Source organism: Gopherus flavomarginatus, chromosome 5, assembly GCF_025201925.1.
Source record: "Gopherus flavomarginatus isolate rGopFla2 chromosome 5, rGopFla2.mat.asm, whole genome shotgun sequence".
In the NCBI taxonomy this organism is placed as follows: domain Eukaryota; kingdom Metazoa; phylum Chordata; order Testudines; family Testudinidae; genus Gopherus; species Gopherus flavomarginatus.
Window position 1 is genome coordinate 94,523,088 of NC_066621.1, and position 10,884 is coordinate 94,533,971.

Consider the following 10,884-nt stretch of genomic DNA (forward strand, 5'->3'; position numbering starts at 1 on the left):
AGAAGACAGAAGGTCTTGTGGATTGTGTCCCCTCCTCATGTCACCCCCCATGAAGAAGAGGTGTGCAACTGAATTCCTCCCAACAGCTGAATTTGCAGCTAGAAGCAGAAGGGGGCAGGGCAGAGAGAAATAAAAAGCCCTAACAAGGAGGAAATGTATCTTTTTTTCTACGCGGGTTCTAAGGGGCAAGGATTACTAAGCATAAGCAAAAGATCCCCAGAGCTTGTCCTGCCTTAGCCCTAAAGAACATATAGTGCTTGCTTATCAGAGAAGCTTCTATTAGATTGGAACTCGTTTGTATATATGTTTACCTGCTTTAGCCTTATAAATAACTTATTTCCTTTTCCTAGTTAATAAAATCTTTAGATAGTTTATTATAGGATTGGCTACAGTCATTGCCTTTGGTGTGAAATCTAAGGTGTAATTGACCTAATGTAAGTGACTGGCCCTTTGGTACTGGGAATAACCTGAATAATGTTGTGATTTTTGGTATAAGGGACCATCTGTCAGAAAGACAAGCCTGCCTAGGTGGCAAGATAGACCAGAGTGCCCAAGGGGACTATCTGTGACTCCACATTAAGACTCTTCTAGTTCTTGAGGAGTTTACACTTGATAATTGGTTAGTGAAATCTAAGTCTAGACCTCAGAGCTAATTTGGGGTCTTTGCCCTGCCTCTTAACACTCTGCCTGGAGGTTGTTACTCAGGCTCATGAGCCACTGTAGGACAGCTTAACAGAGGCTCTCTCTTTCCCCCTTTCCAGAAAAGTCACCCTGGAGATGAAAGAATTCAATAGCATTCTTTTAAAACTTTAAAGCTGATTTATTATCACAAAAGAAATCACATCACGTTATCTTTACAAAAACAAAGGCAGCGTCAGATGAGTTATAATTCTGTCTCCTTGCAAGATCATACTCTATTGACAGCATCACTAAGGCCAATACATGCTGTTTACCCATTGTAGATTGGAGGCTTAAAAAAAAAATAAGGAGCGGCAGCAACAGGGCTAATTTGCTAAAGGATCACTCCTCTTTGGAAACCAAAGAGCATAAAGACAAAAATCCTCAGAGCAGTGCAGATCTGTGGGAAAATATTCTGTAGTCCTTTTTAGCAAGTCTTGTTTAACAACTTAATTAAAATCACTTTTCAAATAGTCACTCTCTCAGCTTGTTTAAAAAGGGGAGTTTCTTCAACAGAATCATCTTCCATCAAATCTATCGGGTAGCATTTTGATAGTTGAAACTTTTGAGATACTGTACTTGTCATCATTTGTTGTCAGACTCCTAATAAGTGAAGATATGCTGTTGATTTTTTCAGCAGTTTCAGATTTCCTTGTAATTTTGCATATAATCACATCTAAGGCAATGTAAAATACATCAACAGCCCAAAAGTAAATTATGAACAATGTCAGACCAAGTCACTTCATGATTTGTGCACACTTCTGGAAATGCTGTTGCCATGCCTCATGAAAATTCAGTTCCTGCTGTCCTCATTCTCCTCTATGAGCCATGCTACCAAGATGGACTATGTCTCTCGTGATGCACAGCCTACAGAGGAGAATGGGAGCATGAACTATCCAGACTGCAACTCCCATGAAGCATCCCAGCAGCATTTCACATTTTGGCTGAATTTTTTTTGTTTGTTTTCAGATTTCCACCAAAAGAAAAAATAAATCCTAAGTTTAAACAAACCTTTAAGCCAGGTCTACTCAGCATTTTATAGGATTGCTTTGATCCTGCATGGACGGATCCTTATCCCAGGCCAAGTGCCAGTGAATACAATGAGCCAGGCATAAGGGTTTGCTCACATGGATCCAACTGCAGAATGAGGGTCTTAAACGGTCAGCTCTTCAGGTCAGGAACAGAGCAGTCATTTGTTTGAGACAGAGCATCTAGAGTGCTGTAGTACGTAAATAATAACATCCGTTTGTCATCTCAGTTTTGTTGAACCTCCTTGCTCTTGCATGATGGGAACTATTTTATATACCTCTGTCATACTCTAATATGAGCCTTTATCCCCAAATAAAATACTAATTTTCTTAGTTTCTCCTCATATGAAAGTTCTCCTTGCCCCCAACCACACACATGTACAGTATACTGCATCGATTCTCATGTGTCATTTTGACCAGAGGTAACAAAACCTTAATTCAGTATTCAAGGTAAGGATGCTGCACCAGTTGACACAATTGCATTATACCTTCCCCCTCTCCTTTATCTTGTTCTGTGTCCTTTATATAATCAGGTGTGTTTTATAGAGAAAGTGAGTACATGGCTATTAGTCAATTTACACTCAGTTGTTACCTAGGAAGAAAAATCAATTACATCTTGTCAGGTAATTAATCCAGTTTATACCCCATGGTCTGGTAGCCTCTGGAAGCTCTTAGCCATTTCATACAGCATACTCTATCTGTCATCCTTCCTGATCCCCCACAAGGTCATAGCACAGAGTATGCCATTTAAATCCTACAGTCATTTACCTTAGCAGTTCTTTCCTGGGAACCTGGATAGATTTCCAGTTCCTAATTAGAAAGTACTTTCTTGTGAGGAATGATAACTCAACCCACTCTAAGTCATTTTTAATAGCTCTTACTTACTCCTTTAATTTCCATCCAATTAAGTCCAAAGCCAAAGATTTTTGGAACCTATATACCAGAAGTTATGTTGCTACCAGTATTCTGAATATGAAAGACTGGAACTGTCTCTCAGCTCCATAACATAGATATCCAGTTTCAGTATCTTTTCTACTCCTGAAGACCTTCTCATCACTCTTTACTAAGAATAGAGGCAATATATACAATCTTTGTAGAGGTTTATTAGTTTAGAAGTTTGGTTCATCTATTAGTTCCTTCCAAACCAGTTTACTGCTTCTAAACAGGTCTGTGGCTTGGTCTACACTGTATGCTTACTTACGTATCACTATATGATCAATCTTAACCCCCTATGTAGACAACGTTATGTTGGTGAGAGAGCTTCTCCCGCCAACATAGCTTCCACTTCTTGCAGAGGTGGACTTATTAAGCCAATGGGAGAGTTCTCTCCCGTCAGCTTAAAGCATCTTCACCAGACGTGCTACAGAGGCACAGCTGTGCCAATGTAAATTTGTAGTGTAGACCCAGAGGCGGATTTACAGTAAAACACTGGTTGCCTTGGCACTGGGCCCCCCAATGACAGGGCAGCTGCAGGGGCAGAAGCTTGGTCCTGCCGGGTTCTGGGGCTCCTGCTGCAGGCTCTGCACCCACCGGTAGCCAAGCTCCCCATTCCCCCCACTCTTCCCCGCCTCCTCCCCCATTGCTGCCCCCGTTGCTGAACAGCTGTTTGCCAGTGCTCAGGTCACTCCAGGGGGAAGTGGGAGGAGCGGGGCCGCAGTGCCCTCGGGGGAGGAGGCAGAGGCGGGGCCTTGAGGAAGGGGGTGGAGTCAGGGCAGGGTGTAGCAAAGGCAGGGCCCCTGCACTCCCCCTACACATACCCCCTCAGGCTCCTGCCTGGGCAGGGGGCTGGGAGCACCCCCAGGACCCTAGCCCACACTCCCAGCCCTGACTCCTGCACCCAGCCCGTGACCACCAAATGGGAGTTCCTGCCCCCCTCGCACCAAATGGGAGCTGCCCCAGGTAAGCGCTTCCCACCCCAACCTCCTGCCCCAACCCTGAGCTCCCTCCTGCATCCTAACTCCTGGCCAGACCCTGCACCCCAACCCCCAGCCTGCTTGTTCACTCTAACTCCCTTCTTGACCCTGCACCCCCAGCCCTGAATCCTGCAACCCCCTCACACACACCCAGCCCTGACTCCTGCACCCCCCTCACACACTTCCAGCCCTGACTTCTGCATCCCTCTCACACACCTCAAGCCCCCAACCACCCTGACTCCTGCAACCCCCCGACATCCCCACCTGCACCCCCCGCACCAAACGAGAGCTGCCCCGGATAAGTGCTCCACACCTCAACCCCCTGCTCCAGCCCTAAGCCCCCTCCCGCACCCCAACTCCCAGCCTGCTCCTGCACCTTAACTTCCTCCCAGACCCTGCACCCTCAGCCCTGAGTCCCCTCCCGCACCATAAGTCCTGGCAGAACCTCACACCCCAATGTTTTATTACTTTTTTAAATAAAGCGCTCTTATCCAAAGCACTTTACAATAGTTAGCTAATGGTACAAACAGCATTTGGAAAGATCATTAAGTGGTCGACTCTCAGCGATTTTCAAGTGGTATGTGGAAAAATAAGTTAGACTACAAAAACAATCAAGGTACCTCACTTTATTTTCATTTACTTCCTATTACTTATAGGAGGAGGATGAAGAAAAAAAGAATGAAAAATGGACGCGGTGGGGAGGTAAGAGAGAACGTTCTTTTTCTTGGCTGGGTCCCAAGAAGAGGCTCCAAAAATGAAGCTGAGCACAGGGTCCCACTAACTCTAAATCCACCACTGTGTAAACCTGCCCTGAGTCTCTCCCCCCTACACCCTGATTATTTCACAGCTTTTGATAAGCAAGAGTGAGCTGGGCAAGGCACATCCCATGTACAATTTTTAAGTAAGTTTTACAGTTTCATAGACACAGGACCCAACCTTGCAATCTCATCCTCATGGACACACTCTGGCCCCTGGAGCCTGACACTGTTTGTTTTAATTCCCTGTCACATTCTCCCACACCCCAACAAATAAGCCAAACTACCCACATGCAGCCTCTTCATATGAGGATACAGTCTATAAAGAACCACCTACTTTCCCACGTTAACCCTCCCGGCTCTGACCCCTTTTCCTTCAGCATGTATTCCTGAAAGGTCTCAAACGAAAAACACTCTAGGAATTTTAAGTGATTGGAAAGATCTCACAACTAGCCTTTTTTGTCCTAGCAGGAGAAAAATTGAGAGTTGTGTTGTATTAATTTAGATGGAATAAATGAGCTGAAGGTGTTAACATAACCCAGTCACTGTCCAACATCAAACTGTTAGAAACAAAGACTGGGGATTGGCGTACAGAGACCTCAGCCTGCTTAGCACCATGACAAATACACCATTAAACATCATTTAACCTTTTCTGAAAGATACAGAGAAGAATGAAAAACAGCCTAAGCATTCAAAATTTAAAGTGTTACATAGGGCTTTGATTTTAAACAGCAGCCCTTGTTCCCTTTCTCTTTAGCTGCAGACAGTTTTTAGAAGGAAAAACTCCCTGTTTGACAGTCTCCTAGATTGCATTAAAGATGGTAATAACAGTCCTTTTGAGGAAAAGAGAAGTTTAGTTGAAATGGGCTGGAGTCATTGCTGCTGCTAAAGTCCAATCTTAGAAGGAAAAGCCCCCTTATTTAACAGTCTTTTAGTATCAAAGATGGTAATAACTGTTCATCCCTGGTGGTGTTTGGGATTTAGCTGGGACCAGCAGGGTGGTGATATCATCTGGGTCCCTCTCTCTGGTCAGGACATCCCTCAGTACTAGGACAAAGAAGAGGGGGTCCCAGGAGACAGTGTGGGTGACAGCCATGGTGAAGCTCACTCCAGTAGTCTCCATCTATTCTTTCACTCTGTTCTTTCCCCACAAAAATATTTATTTTAAGGAATCAAAAAGGGGGGCGATGGGTGGAATAGCCCATCCCCTCATTGTTTTGTTCAACAATTAGGCCCAATATTGGCTCATTAACTTCTGGCTCCACATTTCTTGCTTTTAGCAAGTACAATCCCAACACTGTCCTTGAATCGTTATCAACTTGGTCTTTTTATTTAGACTAATCTAGTTATTCTGTCTCCTTATCAGACTTTTTCCCATCAACATTTGTTATTATAGGATATTGTAAGATCTTATGAACTTTTATATAGTTTTTACAGTTGAACTCGTAATTTGGGTAAATGTGTAAGTCCAGTTGTCACAACAGTGGCCTGCATACTTCATAAAACCTTGCACCTCCCTTTTTCTTCAGACACAGAGCACTTGGATACAGGCGATTCAAAAACATAAATCTCCAGCCAACAGAAGGGGAGGCTGTCCTGTGTCCAATGTTAGATATTGTTATGGCAGGAGTAACTAGATATCACTCTTCCACACAATCTTACAAATTTGTTTTCTTCACATGCGAATGGGGTACAGGGTTTGAAGAAATGCTATATTATTGTCAGTTTTGTCACAGTTTCTTTGGGGATGAGCTGTTACAAATAGCAACAGAGTTTATACTCTGTGTTAATATCTCTAGAATTAGAGTTAATTCTTGATACACAGTTGTTTACTGGGAACCAAGCACTGGTTTGGGGCTAAGAGTCCTGAAAGAGGGATTTTGCAACCCTCTCTATTCAAAGAATGTTGTGTATATTGTAAATAAACAAGTTGCCCAAGAAGATAACCAGACTTTGTGCCATTGATTTCCACTCCAACAGGAAATCAACCTCCAAGGCCATGCCCTCTGCTACTGCTCAGTAGAGGAGAAATATTTTCCAGCTGCATGAAGATTCAACTTCACACCTGAGGGAGACTAATAAGGAGCTGAAGTAGCTGACAATAGTTTTATATCTAGGGCAAAATGTTTCCTCTGGGATACTGGCCAGTTCTTTCCACTTTTCATCAGGCCTTTCATGAATATGTTGCAGGATAAACTTCCTGCAATCACTGCATTAAGAATTTGTAAACTGATACAGCGATTCAGCAGAAAGGGGAGCAAGAAAAAAAAAACAGTGGCAGCCAGCAAAGTCTTGTCCTCAAGGGATATTATTTATAACAAGATACCAACCATCTGCAGATCATGGCACACTTTTTTGTGGTGAGGGTGTTTCCTCATAGCCTCTCCATGAGCACATCATCCCTGTATTTCACTCTGTATTGACTCCCCATTGAATATAGAATCCAACTCAAATTCTCTGTCCTAACATTCTCAGCTCTCCGTGGGATCACCTCTGCTTCCATGACCTTCCACAACAGCTTCCTTCCACCAGAGCAATGACACTATCAATCAACAGGGCAGGTTTGGGAAGAGACAGAATTTTTACCGGAGTTGGACTAAGACTATGGAACAAGATACAAGAATGACCATTGACTTCAGCATCTTTAGAACTAAATGCAAGCCATTTTCAAAGCACCTAAATCACTTTGGAAACTAAGGGTATGGCTTCACTAGCAATGTTAAAGCGCTGCCATGGCTTTGTAGTGGCTGTGTAGTAAAAAAAAAAAAAAAAACCTCCACGAGAGGAGTGGCTTTCCGCACTGGTGCACTGTCTACACTGCCACTTTACAGTGCTGAAACTTGCAGAGATCGGGGGGGGGGAGGCAGGGTTCACACCCCTTAGCGAGAAAGTTGCAGCACTTTAAAGTGGCAGTGTAGACAGGGCCCTAGTCCCATTTTCAGACATGACTAAGACACTTAAGAATCTAAGTCCCATTGACTTTCAATGGACTTCTAAATGCCAATGTAACTTTTCAAAATGGTACTTAAGTGTTTTTGAAAGTTTTACCCTAAACTAAAGTTTTTACTACTTTTTACTCCTGCTAGCTCTGCAGAATCAACCAATGAGCTTAATTCCATTTCTCCTTATGCATCCTCAGCAGAACTGTGTATTAAGCCCAGATCAGTTACACTTGACTAATCTCACACACAATAGGACTGCAAAGGGGAAGCAGAGGGCAAAGTTTTACTTATAGACCATCTCTCGCTGCTTACAATGAATGACAAGAAAAGAAGTTGGATTGACTGAGTCCAATTTGAATTGTGAATAAATAAGGCTAGTAGATTATATATAGATTTTACACAAACACACAAACACAGAGATTGTAGGGCTGGAAGGGATCTCGAGAGGTCATCAAGTCCAGTCCCCAGCCCTCATGGCAGGACCAAATAGATAGACATTTATCTAACCTACTCTTAAATATCTCCATATATACATACATATTCATATATATATATATATATATATATATATATATATATATATATATTATACACATACACACACATTATTGAACACATATGATATGAAAAATATTGAGAGTCAATAAGTATAGAACCCACAATGCTCTATCAAGGAATCACTTCTCAGAGTGGAGCAGCATTGTAATGTTGCATTAACACAGCAGCATTGCATACACCAGGACTTATTTTATAAACTGTTATAACATGTAAAAGACTCTGCTGTGAAAGTTCATTTTACTTGTGATCTTTTTGGTGTATTTGGGGACCTCCTTCCTTCAGTGGAGATGAAGTTGATATCGCAGGACACAGAGCAGGCTTCTTCTAACACCTTCAGTAGAACTTCTCTAAGCATCCTCAGCATCCTCTTGGACTTAAATACAAATAAATGCACATTAAAATAAAAGATTAAATTGATTACAGTATTATAAAATTGCAATATGGGCACAAAGCAGGTTACAATACTCCAAAAGGATCACGCTGCAGACTTTGCAGTGTTTTTGTAAGTGCACTACTGCCCTCCAGTGGATGGAATCAGATCTGTTCCAGTTTTATAGACTCTCCTGCATGTCTAGGGAAGCTGCACCTCTAACTTGACAGGCTGAAGCCTATGTACTGGAAGTACAAGTTCTTAGATGCCACACGAATGCAACAAGTGGATGGTCATGATTGTTAGCACATGCTCTTATGATCCAGCTATTGATGTTTTGTGGCAATTTCTTGCTAATGCAAGAGGATATAAACCAGAATTCAATAATTAGGGCCCTGCCAAATTCAAGGCCATAAAAAACGTGTCACAGACTGCGAAATCTGGTCTCTCCCGCCCTCCCCCCCACCTAAAATCTGGTCTTTGTGTGCTTTTACCCTATAAAGATTTCACAGGAGACAAACGTTTCTCAAATTGGGGGTCCTGACACAAGAGGGTGTTGCAGGGGTGGGGGTGGGTCGCAAGGTTATTTTAGGGGGTTGCGGTAATGTCACCCTTATTTACGCACTGGCTTCAGAGCTGGGCAGCTGGAGAGCGGTGGCTGTTGGCTGGGCGCTCAGCTCTGAAGGCAGCGCCATGCTAGCACCAGAGCAGAAGTAAGGGTAGCAATATCATACCATGCCACCCATGGGCGGTGGTATAATAGAGCAGTGGAGGCTAAATCTCCCCAGTGCTGCTGCTAGACAGCCGGTTGAGCGGTTCTGGGGGGAAGTTTTTGATTTATTATGCCCCATGCAGGTTCCAGGGCAGTTGAGGAGACGGTAAGTGCTACCACCTCCTCAGCCGCCCAGGAACCCGCATGGGGCATAGCAAAAGCTTCTTCCAGAGAAAAGAGATGCACATTTTTCTCCAGGTGGCTTGGGGTCTGCGGAGGGGAGACATGGTGTGGCTGCAGCTGGCCCGGGACTCTGGGAAGGGAAGCTTGAAGCTGCGGCTGGCTGGGGGATCCTCTGGGCTGCTGGGGGCATGTCTCGGGGCTCCGGCTAACTTGGCGATCCTCCAGCCAAGTAGGGGAGACTTGGAGTTCCGGATGAAGGGGCAGGGGGACGGGCAGAAGGGGTGGAGCTGGGGCTAGGCGACCCAAAGGGGGGCTCCATCCACTGCCCAAGATGTCACCCTTATTTCGAGCTGCTGCCTTCAGAGCTGGGCAGCTGGAGAGCGGTGGCAGCTGACTGAGGGTCCAGTTCTGCAGGCAGCAGCACAGAAGTAAGGGTGGCAATACCATACCATGTCATCCTTACTTCTGTGCTGCTGCTAGCGCTGGTGGTGGAGCTGCCTTCAGTGCTGGGCTCCTCGCCAGCAGCCACCACTCTCCAGCAGCTCTGAAGGCAGTGTTGCGACCTGTAGCAGCACAAAAGTAAAGGTAGCAGTACTCAACCCACCCGACAATAACCTACTCACACGCACAACTCCTTTTTTGATCAGGACCCCTACAATTACAACATCATGAAATTTCAGATTTAAATAGCTGAAATCATGAAAATTATGAATTTTAAAATCCTATTACCATGAAATTGACCAAAATGGATGGTGAATTTGGTAGGGCCCTATCAATAACACAGTGCTCCCTTATGGGACTGCAAATAAATAGATCAGCATGTTCCCAGAGGAACTGAAGTAAAAATCTTGTTAACAACTTTAATATTTTTTTAATATTAAACAGCCAATAACACGATTACCACAACAAAACTGCAGCCCAAAAGACAAGAGTTCAAGTAATTTAAACATACTGGGCCAAATCCATCCCAGATGTAACCCTACTGAAGTCAATGCAGTTACATCTGGGATGAATTTGGCCCACTGGATCAACTCCTGCTCTTACTTACACCCATGCAACCCCTTTTTAAGTTTTGGGTGCAATGGATGCCCAAAATATGCCCCAATACAAACTAACACACACACACACACACACACACACACACACACACACACACAGGTAAATCCATCCTGAATCTGTATCACCCCATTGGTTACACAAGTTTAAATAAAGCTATTTTAATCCAGCTCTACTCAGCACTTCATCTGGTCCATGGAATCACAAGTGGAAAAAACAGACAGAAAAAAAATGAATAATACATAGCCCATTAGACCTAAGTATTTTTCAGGCAATGCACCTCTCCTTCAGATAGTTACTTTATTTAGAACATTGTTCACCAAGACGTACACTGCTCATTTTCATGAGGATCCCCAGGACACAGAAGTAAGACTGACTTACATCAACAGGCTCTGGTGCCATACAAACAATATCACACAGGAGTCAAAACAGTGACACTATTGGGCCATCATCACTTCAGGTGGTTTCACACTGGTGAGGCTTTTAATAGGAACTGGCCCCTTCTCCCACTCACACTAATGAAACTCAGGATTAACTTGTTGAAGTTAATGGAGCTCTCTGGTCTAAAACTAATCCAAGAGGAGAATCAGGCCCACAGAATCAAAAACAGCTTAAAAAAACAAACCAAAAAAAAAACCAGGTAATATTGGTCCTACTTAAAAAAAAAAAAAAAATTGGCAGCCTATCAC

At 43.7% G+C, this 10,884-nt stretch overlaps 1 protein-coding gene across 1 annotated transcript in view; it reads right to left on the reverse strand.

Annotated features, from left to right (window-relative positions):
• DPF3 (double PHD fingers 3) overlaps window positions 1–8,190 on the reverse strand; it is a 247,737-nt gene extending 239,547 nt beyond the window's left edge. Inside the window, exon 1 of the mRNA XM_050953567.1 lies at window positions 8,116–8,190. The gene's annotated coding sequence lies outside the window, so the exon portion shown is untranslated. The remainder of the gene's footprint in view (window positions 1–8,115) is intronic.
• Window positions 8,191–10,884: the final 2,694 nt, after the last annotated feature.